The sequence below is a fragment of the Loxodonta africana genome, chromosome 4, assembly GCF_030014295.1.
Source record: "Loxodonta africana isolate mLoxAfr1 chromosome 4, mLoxAfr1.hap2, whole genome shotgun sequence".
NCBI lineage: Eukaryota > Metazoa > Chordata > Mammalia > Proboscidea > Elephantidae > Loxodonta > Loxodonta africana.
The window spans coordinates 57,899,796-57,919,436 of record NC_087345.1 but is presented as its reverse complement, the minus strand read 5'-3'; the positions used below and the strand labels follow the sequence as shown (position 1 = coordinate 57,919,436).

The following is a 19,641-nucleotide window of genomic DNA, read 5'->3' as shown; positions in this document are numbered from 1 at the left end:
TATGCTTTGTGGATTTTTGTTTACAGATTTTTAATATCTTTAATTAAATTTATATCTGTTTTATATTTTTTGATGCTGTTTATCAGAAATCCCACCAAGATGTGGCAAGGTGTGATTTATTTGTATATCTAGAAACTTGCAAAATTCACTTAATTCTAATAGCTGGTTTTTAGATTATTTTGTATTTTAGTATATATATAATTATGTGGATCATGAATAGTGACAGTTGAATTTCTTTTTTATTTTCCAACCCTATTTCAAGTGCTGTGTGCACTGACTAGAATCTCCAGTACAAAATTGAAAAGAAGTGATAACAGAAATTCCTGCTTTCTTTCTTATCTCAATGAAAAATCATTCAATATTTATCATTAAGTAAAGTTTTTTGTTGTAGAACTTCTGTAGATACTGTTTATAAGATTAAGGCATTTCCTTGTCAATTTTCTAAGGTTTTTTTTTTTTTTTAATTATTAATGGGTATGGAACGTTAACAAATGATTTGTCTGTATCTGTTGAGTTGATTTTTGCTTTATCTGCTCATTTAATGAATTACATTGATTTGATTTTGGACGTTAAACCAGCCTTGCATTCTTTAAACAGATGTCATGTGGTTGTGATATGTTATCATTATTATTATTACTATTAGTGTAGTGCTAGATTTATTGGCTGCAATGATATCCCTGGTTCCACATCCTCTTCTGAAACCAGCCTGAATTTCGGGCAGTTCCCTGTCGATGTACTGCTGCAGCCGTTTTTGGATGATCTTTAGCAAAATTTTGCTTGTGTGTGATATTGATGATATTGCTCTGTAATTTCTGCATTCACTTGGATCACCTTTCTTGGGAATAGGCATAAATATGGATCTCTTCCAGTCAGTTGCTGATGTCAGATGTATCCTGGCTGAAAGCAGAGAATACCAGAAGGATGTTTACCTGTGTTTTATTGACTGTGCAAAGGCATTCGACTGTGTGGATCATAACAAATTATGGATAGTAATTTGAAGAATGGAAATTCCAGAACACTTAATGGTGCTCATGAGGAACCTTTACATAGATCAAGAGGCAGTTGTTCGGACAAAACAAGGGGATACTGATTGGTTTAAGGTCAGGAAAGGTGTGCGTCAGGGCTATATTCTTTCACCATACCTATTCAGTCTGTATGCTGAGCAAATAATCTGAGAAACTGGACTATATGAAGAAGAATGAGGCATCAGGATGGAAGGAAGACTCATTAATGACCTGCGTTATGCAGATGACACAACCTTGCTTGCTGAAAGTGAAGAGGACTTGAAGCACTTACTAAGGAAGATCAAAGACCACTGCCTTTGGTATGGATTGCACCTCAACATAAAGACAACAAAATTCCTCACAACTGAACCCATAAGCAACATCATGATAAACAGAGAAAAGATTGAAGTTGTCAAGGATTTCATTTTACTTGGATCCACAATCAAGAGCCATGGAAGAAACCAGACGACACATTGCATTGGTTAAATCTGATGCAAAGGACCTTTTTAAAAGTGCTGAAAAGCAAAAGATGTCATCTTAAAGACTAAGGTGCGCCTGACCCAAGCCATGGTATTTTCAGTCTCATCATATGCATGTGAAAGCTGCATGATGAATAAGTAAGACTGAAGAAGAATTGATGCCTTTGAATTGTGGTATTGGTGAAGAATATTGAATATACCATGGACTGCCAAAAGAACTAACAAATCTATCTTGGAAGAAGTGCAACCAGAATGCTCCTTAGAAGCAAGGATGGTGAGACCATGTCTTACATGCTTTGGACATGTCGTCAGGAGGGATCAGTTCCTGGAGAAGGACGTCATACTTGGCAAAGTACAGGGTCAGTGGAAAACAGGAAGACCCTCAATGAGGTGGATTGACACAGTAGCTGCAACAATGAGCTCAAGCGTAACAATGATTGTAAGGATGGCCCAGGACTGGGCAGTGTTTTGTTCTGTTGTGCGTAGGGTCGCTATGAGTTGGAACTGGCTTGACGGCACCTAACAACAACAACAACAGATTTACTGGCTAGTATATTGGCTAGGACTCTTGCATACGTATTTATGAGATATTGGTCTGTAAGTCGTCATTTTGCAATGTCCATTTCAGGACTTTTACATTCTTTGTAAGTATTTTTATAAGGTTCATGTTATTATTGTTTTGCGTAAAGTACTTGATTCTATGGTTAACCTTGTAGTAAGATTCACTAATTGTGGATTTATTTTTTAATAGATGTAGTACTATCCTGATCTTTTATCTCTTCCTATGAACTGGTAAATTGTATTTTTCTAGGAACTTGTCTATTTCATGTATATGTTTGAAATTCATTGCTACGATGTTATTATGTCTTATGATCTTTTTGTTGTCTATAAAGTCTATAGTGATATCCCCTTATTTGTTACTGATATTGTAGTTGTGCGTTTGCTATTTTTCCTTAATCATTATTACCAAGGGTTATTAAGGAGCCCTGGTGGTACAACGATCAAGTGCTGGACTGTAAACTAAAAGGTTGGAAGTTTGAACCCACCAGTGACTGTGGGAGAAAAGACCTGGCAATCTACTGTGGTAAAGTTTACAGCCTGGGAAACCCTATGAAGTAGTTGTGCTCTGTCCTATAGTGTCTCTATGACTTGGAATCGACTTAACGGCATACAAAAACAGGAGATATTCATTTTATTTGTTTTGTTAATTGTCTCTATTGTACACTTACTTTAATTTTTTTGTATTTCTTTCTTTCTACTTTATCTGGGTTTGATTTGCTATACATTTTTAAAAATCTTTTGGAGATGGGTACTTAAATAATTGTAAACATTTTTCTGTTCAAATACATGCATTTAAACCTACATCTTTCCCTCCAAGTACAGTGTCAGCTTCTTCTTATTAGTTTTGATATGCCATGTATTCTTATTGTGAAGGTCAGATTTCTTTTTTTAGTTTTATTATGATTTCATCTTTAACTCCTGTGTTATTAAGAAACTGGTTAATTTCCAATATCTTGTGGATTTTCTACTTATATTTTGTTTTTAAAATTTAGCTTAATTTCACTATGAACACACTTTGTATTATTTCAGTTTTTTTAAATTTGCTAGGACTTACTTTATGGCCCTGAATCTATGGTCAGGTATTCTGTGCGTACTTTTATCTAATATTATTCTTGCCCTAAAGTCTATTTTCTGTGATATTAGTACTTCTTCCATCGAGGAGTCTGCTGTCATCTTATTGTGCCTTTGAAAGTAGCCTATCTTTTTATTCATTTGCTTTTCAGATTTTCTTAATTTTTATTTTCAGAAGTTCCACCAAGAGGTGGCTAGGTGTTATTTTATTTATACATTATCTGCTTGAGGTTTGTCATGCTTTCTAGCCATTCTCTCTTCATATTTCTTCTGTGTCATTCTCTTCATTCCTTAAGTGAATCAGTTACATAAAATCAGTATCTTTTCATAATCTTCTGTATATTGCTCACATTCTTTTCTGTATTACCTGTAGTTTCTTCACCTATGTCTAATCTGTAGGGTTGCTGTGAGTCAGAACTGACTCGACGGCACATAACAGCATGTCTAATCTGCTGTTAAACACATGTATTGAGTTTTTAATTTCAGATATTGTATTTTTCAGGATGTAAAAATTTTTTATGGTTAAATTATTCATTTAATGCTATGCTGTTACTAGGTCCTATTTAGTTGGTTCTGAGTCATAGTGACATTATGTACAAAATAATGAAACACTGCTCAGTCCTGCACCATCCTTACAATTGTTGCTTTGTTTAAGCCCATTGTTGCATATTATATTATTAAATATATTATTAAAAAGCAAAGATTTAATAACATGATATCTTGAAAATATTAATCACAGTTATTTAGAAGTCCATGTCTGGCAACTCCAGTGTCTTCTGTAGGTTTTTTTCTTTTGTTTCTATTATCTGTTTTTGGCCTTTGTTTTTTGCTCACCTTAATCCAGTAAGGTATTGAGCTAGTTGAAAGCTGATAGTCTTTGTTAGGGCTGCTTATTTATGGCTCATCCCTATTCATAAGATGAGGCAGTCACCTGGAGGAATCCAGATTGAAGTCTTGTATTTATTAGGACCTTTCCTCTTGTTTAGGCTCTGTGTTTCAATTTTTGTCTCTTTAGTCTCAAAGGGTCTCCAGAAACTCTGCTCCACTCATAAGCATCTCAGCTGCTACTTGGGAATCCAGAAATACCTTTAGGTAAAAAATTGGGCTCACCTCTGTGCTTTCCTTCTCTTTTGGGTCTTTGTCTCTTAAACCCTCACTGCCTTGGTGGCTCTGAGATAACTTTAGTCAGATTAAAAGAAAATTTTGTCCAGGCCTTTTAATTCTCCTCAATGTGGCAGGAAGTTGTTCTGCAAAATCTAGTCCACCATTACTAAAAATAGAAATCCATTTTGGATGTTCTTTTGAATTTCTGGAACAGCGAAAAGTAGCTTTTCTTTTATTCTTACAAAAGAAATGATTGAATAAGAATTAGTCAGGCTAATGAGTGTGAACACAAAGAAAGAGTAGTGGGACAAGCATAAGTAAAGAAAACAGCATAATATGTACAAGGAGAATGAAGAAGAGGGAAATGTCAAAGATGACCGCCCAGCTTCTTGCTTGGGTGTTTGGTGGGTGCTAATGACAGTAGCTGACACACGGAATGCAGCAGGACCTCTCTTTTGTGGGGGAAAGGGAGTGGAGATAGTGAATTTGCATTATGCAATGCTAAATTTGAGGTGTCCTTGGACCAAGCAGATACATGTATAAGTGTGGCGTTTGGGGATATAGTCAGCGCTGGATATAAATATGATTTGGGAGTTATTTATATATAATAGATGGCTATAAGAACTATGAGAGAAGAATAAAGAACTCAGATGAGGCAGCTCATGTAGAGTAAAAAGCAAAGTGGGTCAAAGAGCACTGACATATGGACAGGCAGAGGAAGAGCGAATAATGAAGGAAATCAATAATTATCAGAGAAGGGGGAAGAGAACCAGGACAGAGAAAGGTAATTGAAGCCAATGGGAAAAGTATTTTAAGGAGGGATGGATTTAGCGGTGTTAAAGTTGGATAGTGGAATTCTCAGATAACAACTGTGTTCATTATATTCGGATGTTAGGATCCTGTGGTTTCAGTTCTGTAGAGGAGAAAGAAACCAGATCATGGTAATTTGAGAAATGAATAGACCTTACTCTTGAGATGTTAAATGAGAAGGAAAAGAGAGACAAATTGTAGGGCTAAAGAGAATGAGAGGTCAAAGGAAATTTATTAAATTATGGAGGATGTTTGACTGCATATGGGCTGAGGAAGAAGGAACAGCACTGGGCTGACCTTGAAGGAAGAGAGGTCAGAAGGGGCTAATAAATTGAGAAGATTTGAGGCTATAGTGAGAGATTCTAGAAGACTAGCAGTTCTGGGTAGTTGCAGGATTCTTTGTGGTCTATATTATGCATTTCTGAAATCCTTGGATTTTATAATAATCATGTATTTTCCTTACAATCAGAAAAAACAATAAAGGTGGAATAAAGGAGAGCTTTGGGTTTTCTGTAATGATTTAAGGAAACCAGAGTGGGAAAAGTCCTCATGTGTGAACTTAGATCATTGAATATTATTCTCCCTGTGCATTTATTATTCAAATGAAAAACACTTTTTTTGAGAACCAAGAATTTGTATGGAGCATCATTCTGATTTTTTTTTTAGGTTCACAGGGGAACATTCCTCTGAAGGGAAAATAGTTTCCTCAATACCTACCCTTGTAACTCATTAGAAAACACTGTCATAGAAGACTGCATTGAAGCGCTTAAAACCAAAAAACCAAATCCATTGCTGTTGAGTCAATTCCGACTCATCGTGACCCTATAGGATAGAGTAGAACTGCCCCATAGGGTTTCTGTGGAGCAGCTGGTGGATTTGAACTGTCGACCTTTTGGTTAGCAGCCGAGCTGTTAACTACTGTGCCACCAGTGCTCCATTGAAGTGCTTAATCATCTATTATGTTCGTTCTCAGAATGATATTTATGATTTTATTTGTAGCATAATTGACTTGATTCAGAATTATATTTAATAATACCAAAAATAACTGATTAATTCTGAGAAAAATTTGACAATGGAAAGGATTTGGCAGAGAGAAATGTTATGCTTCATGGTTTAGTGTCTTGTACTATTCAATCATGTTTTTTTTTTTTTTCCTTAGGTTGTTCCTGTTGGTCTAGCTCAGAAGCTGGAATATGAAAAATAACAAACCGTCCATTTCAGCTGAGTAATAGAAAAAGCAAGATGCTTAAATAAGTTCACAGACTGTTATAAAATGATGTAAAACTCTGATGACTCTCCCTCTTCTCTTTCCTTCTTCCTGCCTTTTGTGTCAAGAAATAGTTAAAGGGATTAGTTGGTTTTTTTTTTTTTAATTATATGTTTTTAAGGACATAGCTTGTGAACTCTCAAACACTATTCCAACTTAAAAAAACTTATTAGTAATTTATTAATTACGGCATGTTTGCAAACAGCATTTATTGCATCTTGCATTTTTTTTTTTTTTTTTTTTATCTGAGGGTAGGAAACCCTGGTGGCATAGCGGTTAAGTGCTACGGCTGCTAACCAAGAGGCCAGCAGTTTGAATCCGCCAGGCGCTCCTTGGAAACTCTATGGGGCCGTTCTACTCTCTTCTATAGGGTCGCTATGAGTCGGCATCGACTCGACGGCAGTGGGTTTGGTTTTTGGTTTTTTATCTGAGGGTAGCATTCCTATACTGTGAGGAATCAGGCAGAATATCCAGTGTATTGCCGATCAGTGCACTAAACCATTGTCAAGTGTGCAGAAACAGATACAGTACAGTCTGATCCAGTCTTCACTGTTCCAAGATGGACGTTGTGGTTCCTCCGTGTTTCCTGTTTCCAGGATTACCAGCAGACTTTATTTTGGGTGTAACTCTGATCAGTTGGCCCTAGCTACTTGGAGCAGTGTAATGAATGAGCTGAAAGTAGAATGTTGTGACTGTGGTAATGTCTGCCACTGTAATAAACCAGAAACCTGATGCTGCTGCGTCGATTCTGACTCATGGTGACCCTATAGGACAGAGTAGAACTGCCCCAGAGAGTTTTCAAGGAGCACCTGGTGGATCTGAACTGTTGACCTTTTGGTTAGTAGCCATAGCACTCAACTACTACAGCACCAGGGTTTCCACCACTGTAACGGTGACCTGAAAATTGAAAAGTAAAAAGAACAGAGCCACTGTCTTTGGGAGGACACGCTATGTAGTAGGTAGGAGAGGATGTGGTGGACATTCCCTGGATCTGGGCCCAAGTCTTGGTGCTGCTACTTTCCAGCTGTGTGACCTTGGTAATTCATTTAATATTTCATCAGCAGTAGAGAATGAGGATAGCGACAATTTCTCTGCCTTTTGTATCAAAAAGTGGTTAAAGAAACAAGTTAATAATATTATTATTGTTACTACTTATTTGGAGTCCCTGGATGGTGCAAAGGGTTAAGTCGTCTACCACTAACCAAAAGTTTGGCAGTTTGGATTCACCCAGAGGTGCCTCAGAAGAAAGGCCTGACAATCTACTTCCAAAAGGTCACAGTCGCTGAAAAGGGGCAATTCTACTCTGCACACATGGGGTCGCCTTGAGTCAAAATTGGCTCAATGGCAACTGGTTTGGTTTTATTTTATTTTTTTAAGGTAATGGCTTTGTAAACTCTCGGACACTATACCAATTTTTTAAAATTTAATAATATTGTATGTTACAGCATGTTCACACATAGCATTTATTGCATTTTGGATGAAATTATAGCCATATGAGGGTAGCATATAGAGTGCTGTGACAGTATACAAAAAAAAGGTGATCATTTCTTGCTACAGTAACTGAGAAAAGTTCATGGAGAAAGTAGTGCTTCAGCTGGACTTTGAATGTTTAGTGGGAATAAGGAAAGGGTTATTCAATAAGCAAGGTATGCATGGGCTTAATTGTGCTTACTTTCTAATCTGTAATGCATGATTTCACCTGTTTTTTACCACGTCAAAGGTACGCCTTGCTTGCTGTAAGCCAGTTCATACTGTGTTACTAAGTTAATCCGCCACCTCAATGTACCCACAGTGGGAATTTGGTAGGTGCAGATAAAAAAGACTTTTCCAGAGAGAGAAAGCTATATAAACCAAGGCCTAAAGTGAAGAAGACCCTCAGCGAGGTAGACTGACACAGTGGCTGCAACAGTGAGCTCAAGCATAACAACGATTGTAAGGATGGCTCAGGACCGGGCAGTGTTTCCTTCTGTTGTGCGTAGGGTCACTGTGAGTTGTAATCGACTCAATGACCTAACAACAACAACAGAGTGAAGAAAACGAAAGGTTTAAAATAATAAGTAAACCCTGTAATTTACATGGTGCTTTATTAAAAAAAAAAAAAAAAAATTTTTTTTTTTTTTTTATGATTTACCATGTGTTTTCACTGGTTGAAATAGCAATTAATGTGATTTGGCTGCGATACGGGGTGCGTTATTGGAGCTGGAGAGAGAGAGCGTTAGAAATCCAGACAAGGATGAATCTGCTTACTTTTTAAAAGGAATTTACATAGAAATAAACATTCCAAGTAGATTTAAAGAAAAAAAATGGAATGAACAGGGATTCCAATTTTCAGCTCTCACATTGGAATCTAAAGTATATATTTTCATATGTAATAGGTTAATATTAACATGTTATATTAGTAGTATGTTTATAGGTTTTATTTATTTCTCTTAGAATTCTAGGCATCTTTAGAATACAAGGCTTTCACGATGCTTTTTGTTCCTAACTTTTCTTCTCTGACCCTTAATACTCTACCTGAGTAAATACCTAGGTAAGGTATTTATCTTATTGCTCTGATCATATCATTCCCTGTTCAAAATTCGGCAATGCCTTTGCCTCCTGAATAAGATTTAGACTTCTTAGCTTGGTATTCAACTTACGTGATTGCAACTCACCTTTCCTGTCCTGTTTCCTGTTATTCTCTGACACGTGCCCTATATTTCAACCATTTTCCCTCTCTTTTCTTAAAACACAGTTTGATCTTTCATGCCTCTTTGTCCTGCTCCCATACTACCTTCTCATATGTTCAAGTTATACCTTTCATTCAAGAATTAACTCAAATGCTAGTTCTTATACAAAGCTTTTTTATGTCCATCACATCCGAAAGTGATCACTCCTACCTTTAAATTATAATAATTAGCAATGTGGTTCAATGTAGAATTCTCGCTTTCCGTGTGGGAGACCCAGGTTCAATTCCCAGCCAATGCACCTCAAGTGCAGCCACTACCTTTCAGTGGAGGCTTGTGTTTTGTGATGCTGAACAGGTTTCAGTGGAGCTTCCAGACCAAGACAGACTAGGAAGAAAGGCCTGAAGAACTGCTTTAAAAAATCAGCCAGTGAAAATCCTGTGGATCGCCACAGTCCCATCTCATTGTGCATGTGGTTGCCACGAGCCGGGTCAACTTATCAGCAACCACAACAGTTATATAGTGCTTAATATGTGTGGGCACCTTCCTCAACTCTTTACATAAATTTACTCATTTAATTTACCCCTGAGGTAGGTGTAATTATTGTTCCTATTTTTTATTGAGAAAACTGAGCCTGATCTCTTATCTTGTCCAAGGTTATATAGCAAATAACTGGCATAGTTGTGATTTGAGCCCAGGTATTCTGACATTAGCATTTGTGCTATTAACTGCTATGTTGTGCTGCTGCTTGTTCAGTCTCATAATATTTGGTTCCTTCCTTAGTATTTTTAACTTGGTTGCATGTGTATTTACCCTACTTTTCTGTTCTTACTGACCCTGGGTCTTTAACCCTGGTGGACACGCCTGTCGGAATTGGAAATGCCCCCCATTGAGAGGGAGTAATGGGTATTCTGTTGGAGCCCCGCTGGCACAGTGGTAAAGTGTTCAGCTGCTAACCGAAAGGTCTGCCGTTTGAACTCACCAGCTGCTCTGTGGGAGGAAGATGAGGCAGTCTGCTTCCGTAAAGATTACAGCCTTGGAAACGCAATGGGGGAAGTTCCACTCTGTCCTATAGGGTTGCTTTGAGTCGAAATTGACTCGACAGCAATGGGTTTTAATGAGTATTCGTTTCTAAGCACGGCCAAAATCCTTTTAATTTTTGTCCTAGTTTTTGCACCATTACTATATTTAGCTTACCTTTGTCTTTGTTTCACATTTTGGCATTTGTACTTATTTTTGTACATGATGATAAACTTAGCTTCTCATGTATTTTTCTTTATTTTTGTTTTTTGAATGCTGTCTTCTTTGAGTTGCTACTAAATCTGACTTCGACCCTCAGGTCCTAGACTGACATGGGACCACGTGGCTGGCACTCTTCCCCCATCTTCTCTTTGGAGAAGGAATCAGAAACTGCTAGATTATACATTCCTAAAGCCTGGGATTGTGTCGGTCTTAGTCTTCTGTGTCCCACAGAATAAGAATGGTGTCTTATACAAAGGAGCTCAATAATCTTTCGTTGAATGAAAGGATGATCAAATGAAAGTGGCAGCCATCAGCATAGTTAGCCTTGACTGCCAGTTGCGCCTTCTCTGGTGACTTTCACTCTTAACCTATTTCCCACACTATCCTTTACGTTGAATTAAGATTCAGCCTCGACTCTTCAAATATTGTGCATCCTGCTGTGACACAGCTTAGTTAAAGCAGCAGGTGCTCAGTGAATTCCATTATGTGCAGGGCACAGAGGGGATATAATGTAAGATGCACTGTGTCCCAAGGACATACATGAATAAGGAACCAGTAATAGGACAGACAATAATTTTTGGGAAGAGGATGGGGTTGCTTCAGTCGGGACAGGTAATAAAGAATTTAAGAATAATGGAGATTTTGAGCTAGGTCTTGAAAAGTGAGTAGGAATAAATAGAGGGGAAAGAGGCTAAATAGGGTAAATGATTAGTATAGTGTGAACGGGTGTGTTTCCCTAACGTGCACCGAGATGTGTAGAAGCCTAAGCATCGTGTTTCTAACTTATTTTCCTGGGGTAAATTCCTCTTGGGTTGCACATGTTTTGCCTGCTTTTCACTGTGTATGTCTATATCTGACATTACCTGGCAGTTATTAAATTTGGGAGGATCTTTGCATATCAGTTATTAATCAGTGTAAGTTTAATCCAGACAAAGAAGCACCTGCGTAGGGTCAAAAAGCGTGAACACTGGGATTCATTTGTTTTTCCTTTAACTGTGACAGAATGGAGTGCTTTGATTTGTCTTTGAAACAGAGGGGACTTTTTCTTAAACCAAAGCAGTGGGGCAAATTACATACAGGTGTATGTATAACAGATTACAGTTCAACATGTGTTTTACTGTTGTGTTACTCATTTAATTAACAATTTCATGTCACTAGGAATTTGTAAAAAAAATTTATCTATGGTTTGCAGAAGGAACAGTGGTGGTGCAGTGGCTAGGCACTGAGCTGCTAACTGAAAGGTCCGCGGTTTGAACCCACCAGCTGCTCTGCAGGAGAAAGATGTGGCAATCTTCTTCCACAAAGATTTCAGCTTTGCAAATCCTGTGGGACAGTTCTACTCTGTCCTATAGGGTTGCTATAAGTCAGAATTGACTTGATGGCAATGGGTTTGGATAGTTTGTAGAGGCTTGGCTTTGACATAACTTTTGGTTCTATGATGTGCAGTATCTTCTCGAGTTTTGTGCTTAATTTTATTGGACAGGCCATGTGATTGCCTCTCCTGATTGGGCAGGAACAGACCTCATGTGTGGAACCACCATAAGTGCATGTTACCTTAGTGAATTAGGAAAACGGGCCCTTTCTGCAAGATGCCTAACTTCTGTATGATGGAATATTGACTTGATAAATCAAGCCACTTGGCTGCCGTCTGCTAGAAAATTATCGTAATTATGCTACAGAACTATGTGGATAGTGACCTCTAGGCTTATGTAGTGCATGGCCTGTAAAGCAGTATGCAATGATCCTGTAACTGCCGTAAACCAAACATGGAGCAGACCACTTTTGGATCACAATTTATGACGGAGTAGGGGTTAACAGGAGGTGAGTTGTTTCCTGGAGATGTACCAAAACGTAAAAACAAGATGGAAGCCCAGAACTTGGGTCTCATGACAATGGGAGCCAAATATGGTACCAGAATGGGGAACTAGGAAGTCAAGAGTACCTAGAGTCAGGAGTTGAGTGGACAGGTGGAATGCACATATGCAGAAATTTTGGGAACATAAGTTTGTAAAGCAGCCTTTTACAAGATTATGATGCAAGCTTGCATAGGGATGTGCAGATAAGGAGTAATGTAAAGGAGCCCAAATAGGGTAGATATCAGTTATCTTGTCAGTAGCTGACATTTTTGTAGTGCTTCAGAGGTTGTAAGACATTTTAATATATGATACCTGTCTTAGTTATCTAGTGCTGCTGTAACAGAAATACCACAGGTGGATGGCTTCAACAAACAGAAGTTTATTCTCTCACAGTCTAGTAGGCTACAAGTCCAAATTCAGGGCGTCAGCTCTCTTTCTCTGTCGGCTCTGGAGGAAGGGCCTTGTCATCAGTCATCCCTTCGTCTGAGAGCATCTCAGCGCAGGAACCTCAGGTCCAAAGGATGCGCTCTGCTCCTGGCACTGCTTTCTTGGTGTGAGGTCCCAAACTCTCTGCTCACTTCCCTTTCCTTTTATCTCTTGTAAGATAAAATGTGGTGCAGGCCACACCCCAGGGAAACTCCCTTTACATTGGATCAGGGATGTGACCTGAGCAAAGGTGTTAAAACCCACCCTAATCCTCCTTAACATAATCCAATCTTGGCTCATTAACCACAAGCAGAGATCAGGATTTGTAACACATAGGAAAATTACAACCACAAAATGGAGGACAACCACACAATACTGGGAATCATGGCCTAACCAAGTTGACACGTATTTTTGGGGACACAATTCAATCCATGCAATGCCTCATTTTGATATTTACAAGTAACTTTTGAGGTAGGAGAGTTGTTATCCCAATTTAGCAAAGAAGGATTAGTGAATTCACATGATTTCTCAAGGTCATAAGGGAGTGTATGATAAAGTCAGATTTTAAATCAGATTCTTCTAAGTCAATGGCATTTTTTAATATATATGTTGGTTTGCTTTTCTGATAATGTTCTACAAAAGTATGCTGGCTAAGCTGTCCCTTGGATTTGCAATGAAGGAACTGACTAGCTCATCTCCAAATCCTTTTCCATTTATTTCTGGGAACAAAATATTGGACTCCTTTCCCAGCCAAATTACTGAATGGGAGAAATTGATGTGTGCCACTTCCAAATATGGCCCATAAAGTCCATGCAATGCTTCTCCCCCTTTTTCTTACCACAGTAATGATACCTATGGCAACCTTAGAAACTATGTATTGAAGATGCCAGAGCCTCTATCAACTTGAATTCTTGAATAACGGCATGGAACAGAGCCCGTCACCTTCTAAGAAATAAACTTCTATTGAATTTATTGAGCAGGAAATAAACTTCTATCAAGATAAGCCAGTGAGCTTTCAGGTTTTATCTATTTTATACAGCAGTAGTGTTACTGTAATAATGTACTCCCTTACTATTGTTTACTTTCAGGCTCTACTTTGTAAGTATTTCTCTCTTAGTTGCTTATCTACAACTGTAGTTATTTAGGGTAGGTGCCAACCTTCTTCATCAAGGCTGTTTCTATGCCATTGTTGTCACTTCCTCTCTAAAACCCCTTGGTCCTGTGAAGCACATGGGGTTAGGATATATTGCTCTTGGCCTTACTATTTTTTTTTTTTAAAGTAATTTGCTTCCCTCTCCATGGCTTCCCCCATGCATTAAGGAGTTTAGCTGTTAGTTTACTAAATTTCTCACTGACACTCTGCTCACTGTTATCACCAGTATCTCAATGTCAAGCATGCCATCTCTGGCCGCCTCTTCTTATCTCTCTAGTTTACTGACTGTACTGTCTCTACCTCAGTGATTCTTAGATACCGCTGGGACCCCCAGTTCATCAAACTAGCTACCGTGTCATTGTCCAACATCTTTACCCAGTTGAGATTCCTTGGTCTATTGTTAAATATTTTCCATCTATACACCTTCGGCTACCTTGCCAACTTCTCCTGTTTTTGTCTAGCAAAGTTCCACCCTCTGTAAATCCAACTTTCTTCCTCCTCCACCCTGCATCAGCACAGCTAAATGTGGCTGGGGAAGAAAAAAAAACAATGGAAAGATGCTGAATAGTTATTAGCTTTACATTTATGACCAAAATTCTCAAGTGGGTCCTCAGCACAGTCCGGAAACACTACTATATTCCCTGGGTTAAATCTCTGTCTCCTTATGCAAAACTGTTAATTTCAAATCCTTCTAATTAGTACTCAGAGTTCGTATCACTGCCAGGGAAAAAACCCACAATTATTCTTTAAGGCTGAGTGAGGAGCTCTCAGAGGGGACACGTCACAAGTTTAATGTTTCAACTACTGAAATGTGTCTGTTGTGTAATGTTCTAGCTTCTAAGACTCTGTACAGTATGTTTAAGGAACATAGCAGTCTCTAGGTAGTGCAAATGGTTTGTACTCTACTACTAACCTAAATGCTAGTGGTTCAAACCCACCTGGCTGTGCTGCAAAAGAAAAGTCTAGCAATCTGTATCCATAAGGATTGAAAACCAAAAAAAAAAAAAAAAACAACCAAAAAAACACCCAAATTTGTGTCCATTGAGTTGATTCTGATTCATAACCACCCCATAGGACAGAGTAGAACTGCTTCATAAGGTTTCCAAGGTTGTAATCTTTGTGGAAGCAAACTGCCACATCTGTCTCCTGCGGAATGCCTAGTGGGTTCCAACTACTGACCTTTCGGTTAGCAGCCAAGTGCTTAACCGCTGTGCCGCCAGGGCTCCTTGCATAAAGATTACAGCCAAGAAAATCCTGTCAAGCAGCTCTACTCTGTAACACATGGAGTCACCATGAATTGGAATTGATTCAACAGCAATGGGTTTGGTGTGGTTTTGGTCAAGGAACACGTTCCCTTCAGGATAAAGTGCTAACCTTTTTCACCAGGACATTCACGATCTGTCCTGTTTGTAACTGTCCAGTGTCATTAATCCCTCCCTTTTACCCATTCTGGCAACACCGAGGAGCATGAAGGGTTTTGGGACATGCAGGTCTCTTTCACATCTAGCTCTTTGTACATCCTGTTCTTTCTGCCTGGAAAACTCCTAACGGCTTCCCTTCAGTGGACAGGTTCAATAATGACTTGTTCTTTAGGACTCTGCCCAGATATTACTTTTTCTGGGAGGTTGCTCCAAACACCATATGGCTGGTGGTGGTTCATGTCTGTGCACCATAACCTCATGCTGATTCCCACTGTGGCTTTTATTACTCTGTATGTTGTTGTTAGGTGCCATTCAGTTGGTTCTGACTCATAGCCACCCTGTGTACAACAGAATGGAACACTGCCTGGTTCTGTATCATCCTTATAATTTTTTGCTTGAGCTCATCATTGACACCACTGTGTCGATTCATCTCGTTGAGAATCTTCATTTCTTTTGATGACCCTCTACTTTACCAACCATGATGTCCTTCTCCAGGAACTGGTCCCTCCTGGTAACATGTCCAAAATGGAAAAGATGAATTCTTGCCATCCTCGCTTCTAAGGAGCATTCTGGCTATACTTCTTCCAAGACAGATTTGTTTGTTCTTCTGGCAGTCCATGGTATATTCAATATTGTTCACCAGCACCATAATTCAAAGGCATCAATTCTTCTTTGATCTTCTTTATTCATTGTCTAGCTTTCGTATGCATATAAGGTGATTAAAAATACCATAGCTTGGGTCAGGCGCACCTTAGTCCTGAAAGTGACATTGTCGCTTTTTTAACGCTTTAAAGAGGCCTTTTGGAGCAGATTTGCCCAATGCAACACGTCGTTTGATTCTTGACTGCCGCTTCCATGGGTGTTGATTGTGGATCCAAGTAAAATGAAATCCTTGACAACTTCAGTATTTTCCCCATGTATCATGATGTTGCTTATTGGTCCGGTTGTGAGGATTTTTGTTTTCTTTATGTTGAGGTGCAATCCATACTGAAGGCTGTAGTCTTTGATCTTCATTAGTAAGTGCTTCAAGTCCTCTTCGCTTTCAGTAAGCGAGGTTGTGTCATCTGCATAATGCAGGTTGTTAATAAATCTTCCTCCAATCCCGATGCCTTGTTATTCTTTGTATAGTCCAGCTTCTTGGTTTATTTGCTTAGCATACAGACTGAATACGTATGGTGAAAAGATACAACCCTGATGCACACCTTTTCTGATTTTAAACCATGCAGTATCCCCTGTTCTGTTCGATGATTGCCTCTTGGTCTATGTACAGGTTCAGCATGGACACAGTCAAGTGTTCTGGAATTCCCGTTTCTTGCAATGTTATCTGTAATTTGTTATGATCCACACAGTTGCATAGTCAATAAAATATGGGTTTATATCTTCCTGATATTTTCCGCTTTCAGCCAGGATCCATCTGACGTCAGCAATGATATCCCTTGTTTCACGTCCTCTTCTGAATCCCACTTAAGTTTCTGGCAGTTCCCTGTGGATATACTGCTGCATCTGTTTTTGAATTATCTTCAGAATTTTATTTGCATGTGATATTGTTGATATTATTTGATAATTTCTGCATTCTGTTGGATCACCTTCTTTGACTTGGGCACATATATGGATCTCTTCCAGTTGATTGGCCAGGTAGCTGTTTTCCAAATTTCTTGGCATAGACAAATGAGCACCTCCAGTGCTGCATCTGTTTGTTGAAGCATCTCAACTGGTATTCCATTAATGCCTGGAGCCTTGTTTTTCACCAGTGCCTTCAGTGCAGCTTGGACTTCTTCCTTTAGTACCATCGGTTCTTGATCACATACTTCCTCCTGAAATGGTTGAATATCGACTTGTTCTTTTTGGTACAGTGCCTCTCTATATTCCTTCCATTTTCTTTCGATGCTTCCTGTGTCATTCAATATTTTGCCCATAGATTCCTTCAGTATTCCACCACTTGTCTGTCAGTTTTTCCTACCATAGTGGCTTGCATGTTGCTAATACTGGAAGCTATGCCCTGGTATGTCACCCAGGATAGACAGGTTTCAGAGGAGCTTCCAGACTAAGACAGACTAGGAAGAAGGACCTGGTGGTCTACTTCTGAAAAAATTGGCCAGTAAAAACCCTTATGAATAGCAGGAAAACACTGTCTGATAAAGTGCTGGAAAATGTGCCCCTCAGGTTTGAAGCCAGTCAAAATACAACTGGGGAAGAGCTATCTTCTTAAAGTAGAGTTGTCCTTAATGATGTGGATGGAGTAGAGCTTTCAGAAACTTCATTTGCTGATGTGGCATGATTCAAAATGAGAAGAAACAGTTGCAAGCATCCATTAATAATTGGAACATGGAATGTATGAAGTATGAATCTAGGAAAATTGGAGGTCATCAAAAATGAAATGGAACACATAAAGATCAATATTCTAGGCATTAACCAATTAACTGTTTGCCATCAAGTCGATTCTAACTGCTAGCAACCCTGTAGGATAGAGTAGAACTGTCCCATAGAGTTTCCAAAGAGCGCCTAGTGGATTCGAACCACCAACCTTTTGGTTAGTGCTGTAGCTGTTAACCACTATGCCACCAGGGTTTCCTCCTTGGCATTAGTGAGCTGAAATGGACTAGTCCTGGCCATTTTGAATATGGCCTACTCTGCTGGGAATGACGAATTGAAGAGAAATGGAATCTCATTCATCATCTGAAAGAACATTTCAAGATCTAACCTGAAGTACAGTGTTGTCAGTGATAGGATAATATCCATACGCCTACAGAAAAGACCAGTTAATATGACTATTATTCAAATTTACGTACCAACCACTAATACCAAAGGTGAGGAAATTGAAGATTTTTACCAACTTCTGCAGTCTGAAATTGATCAAACATGCAAACAAGATGCATTGATAACTGCTGTTGATTGGAATGCAAAAGGTGGAAACAAAGAACAATTGGTAGTTGGAAAATATGGTCTTGGTGATAGAAATGACAACAGAAATTGAATGATAGACTTATTCATTTCAAATACCTTTTTTCACCAACATAAGTGGTGACTATACATGTGTACCTTACTGGATGGAATACACAGGAATCAAATTGACTACATTTGTGGAAAGAGACGATAGAGAAGCTCAATAGCATCAGTCAATACAAGGCCAGTGGCCGACTGGGGAACAGACCATCAATTGCTTGTGTACAAGTTCAAGTTGAAGCTGAAGAAAATTAAAACAAGTGCACAGGAGCCAAAATATGACCATGACTATATCCCATCTGAATTTAGAGGCCATCTTAAGAATGGATTTGACACATTGAACACTAATGACCAAAGACCAGATGAGTTGTGGGATGACATCAAGGACATCATACATGAAGAAAACAAAATGGATGTCAGAAGAGACTCTTAAACTTGCTCTTGAAGGTGGAGTAACTAAAGCTAATTACTGTGTATGGAAATTGCTTTTTTGCTTGTCTGTCTTCCTTAATACTGTGAACATTTTGAGGGCAGACACTATTTCTTACTTATTATTTTAGCTCTAGCACATATCAATGTGCCTGGCATGGAGGAGACCCTCAATATATATTTGCTGAATGAATAAAGATTTTTCTTAGATGTGGCTGAGAGAGGCTTTATTTATAGTGTTTACCTTAAACCTTGCTCCTCCCCTCTTGATGTCTCATGTTGGGAGAAGCATGCTCTCTGGCCCTCACTCAGCAGAGTGGGCAAATTACTTTGTCTTCTTCCAGCTGGGAAGCCATAGGTATATCACTGGTTTCTTGAGAGTGTTAATGACCCAGAAATTCAGGGCTTCTTAGCAAATAAAGCCTAGTGGATGGCTGTAATCAAAGAGGTGTATAAAGAGTCAGAGGCTCTGCATACAGTGAAAAAAGTTTGACTTTGGAGTCATATTTATTGTGGTTCACATACCATTTTTTCAACTTTTTAACTTAACTGAGGGTTAGTTTCGTTACCTGTAAAATAGGGATAAGAATGTGTGTCCTGCAAGATTTCAGCAGTATGGGAGAAGGGTTAGAGTTAATATATGTAGCACAGGTCTGTATCTGGTAGGTGCTAATCACAAATGTAGCCACGGCTGTTGAGTCCTATCATAACCCTTTGCTAACCATGTTAGAGAACACCAGCATCCGGGACTGCACACAAAGACATAGAGTTGGTCTTCAGTCAATTTAATTACTATACCAACTTCTGTCACAGTAGCAACTTCAGATGGGGATTGCTTGTCTGCAGTGTTGGATTTCCATTCCCTAATAAGGTTGAGAAGTTCCTGGGTAGTGCAGATAGTTAAAGGGCTCAGCTACTAACCAAAAGTTTGGAGGTTTGAGTCCACCCAGAGGTACCTCTGAAGAAAAGCCTGGTGATCTACTTAAGAAAAATCAACTGTTAAAAATCCTATGGAGCATAGTTCTGCTCTGACACACACAGATTCACCATGAGTGGGGATCGACTTAATCGCAACTGGTAACTGGTAATAAGGTTGAGGTAAATGCAGGAGGCTTTCAAGTTCCCATAAACGCACTTTTCCATGTAGATCTTGGCTACTTGAAAATAAAACATGCGAAAGTGCACACAACAGAGAACTTGTCTATTTAA

The 19,641-nt window shown here is 38.8% G+C and overlaps 1 long non-coding RNA gene across 3 annotated transcripts in view; it reads left to right on the top strand.

Moving 5' to 3' along the window:
* LOC135231185 (uncharacterized) overlaps positions 1–6,467 on the top strand; it is a 68,970-nt gene extending 62,503 nt beyond the window's left edge. For all 3 annotated transcript variants that reach the window (XR_010321796.1, XR_010321794.1, XR_010321795.1), the window contains one exon: positions 6,189–6,467. This is a non-coding gene — a long non-coding RNA (uncharacterized LOC135231185). The remainder of the gene's footprint in view (positions 1–6,188) is intronic.
* Positions 6,468–19,641: the final 13,174 nt, after the last annotated feature.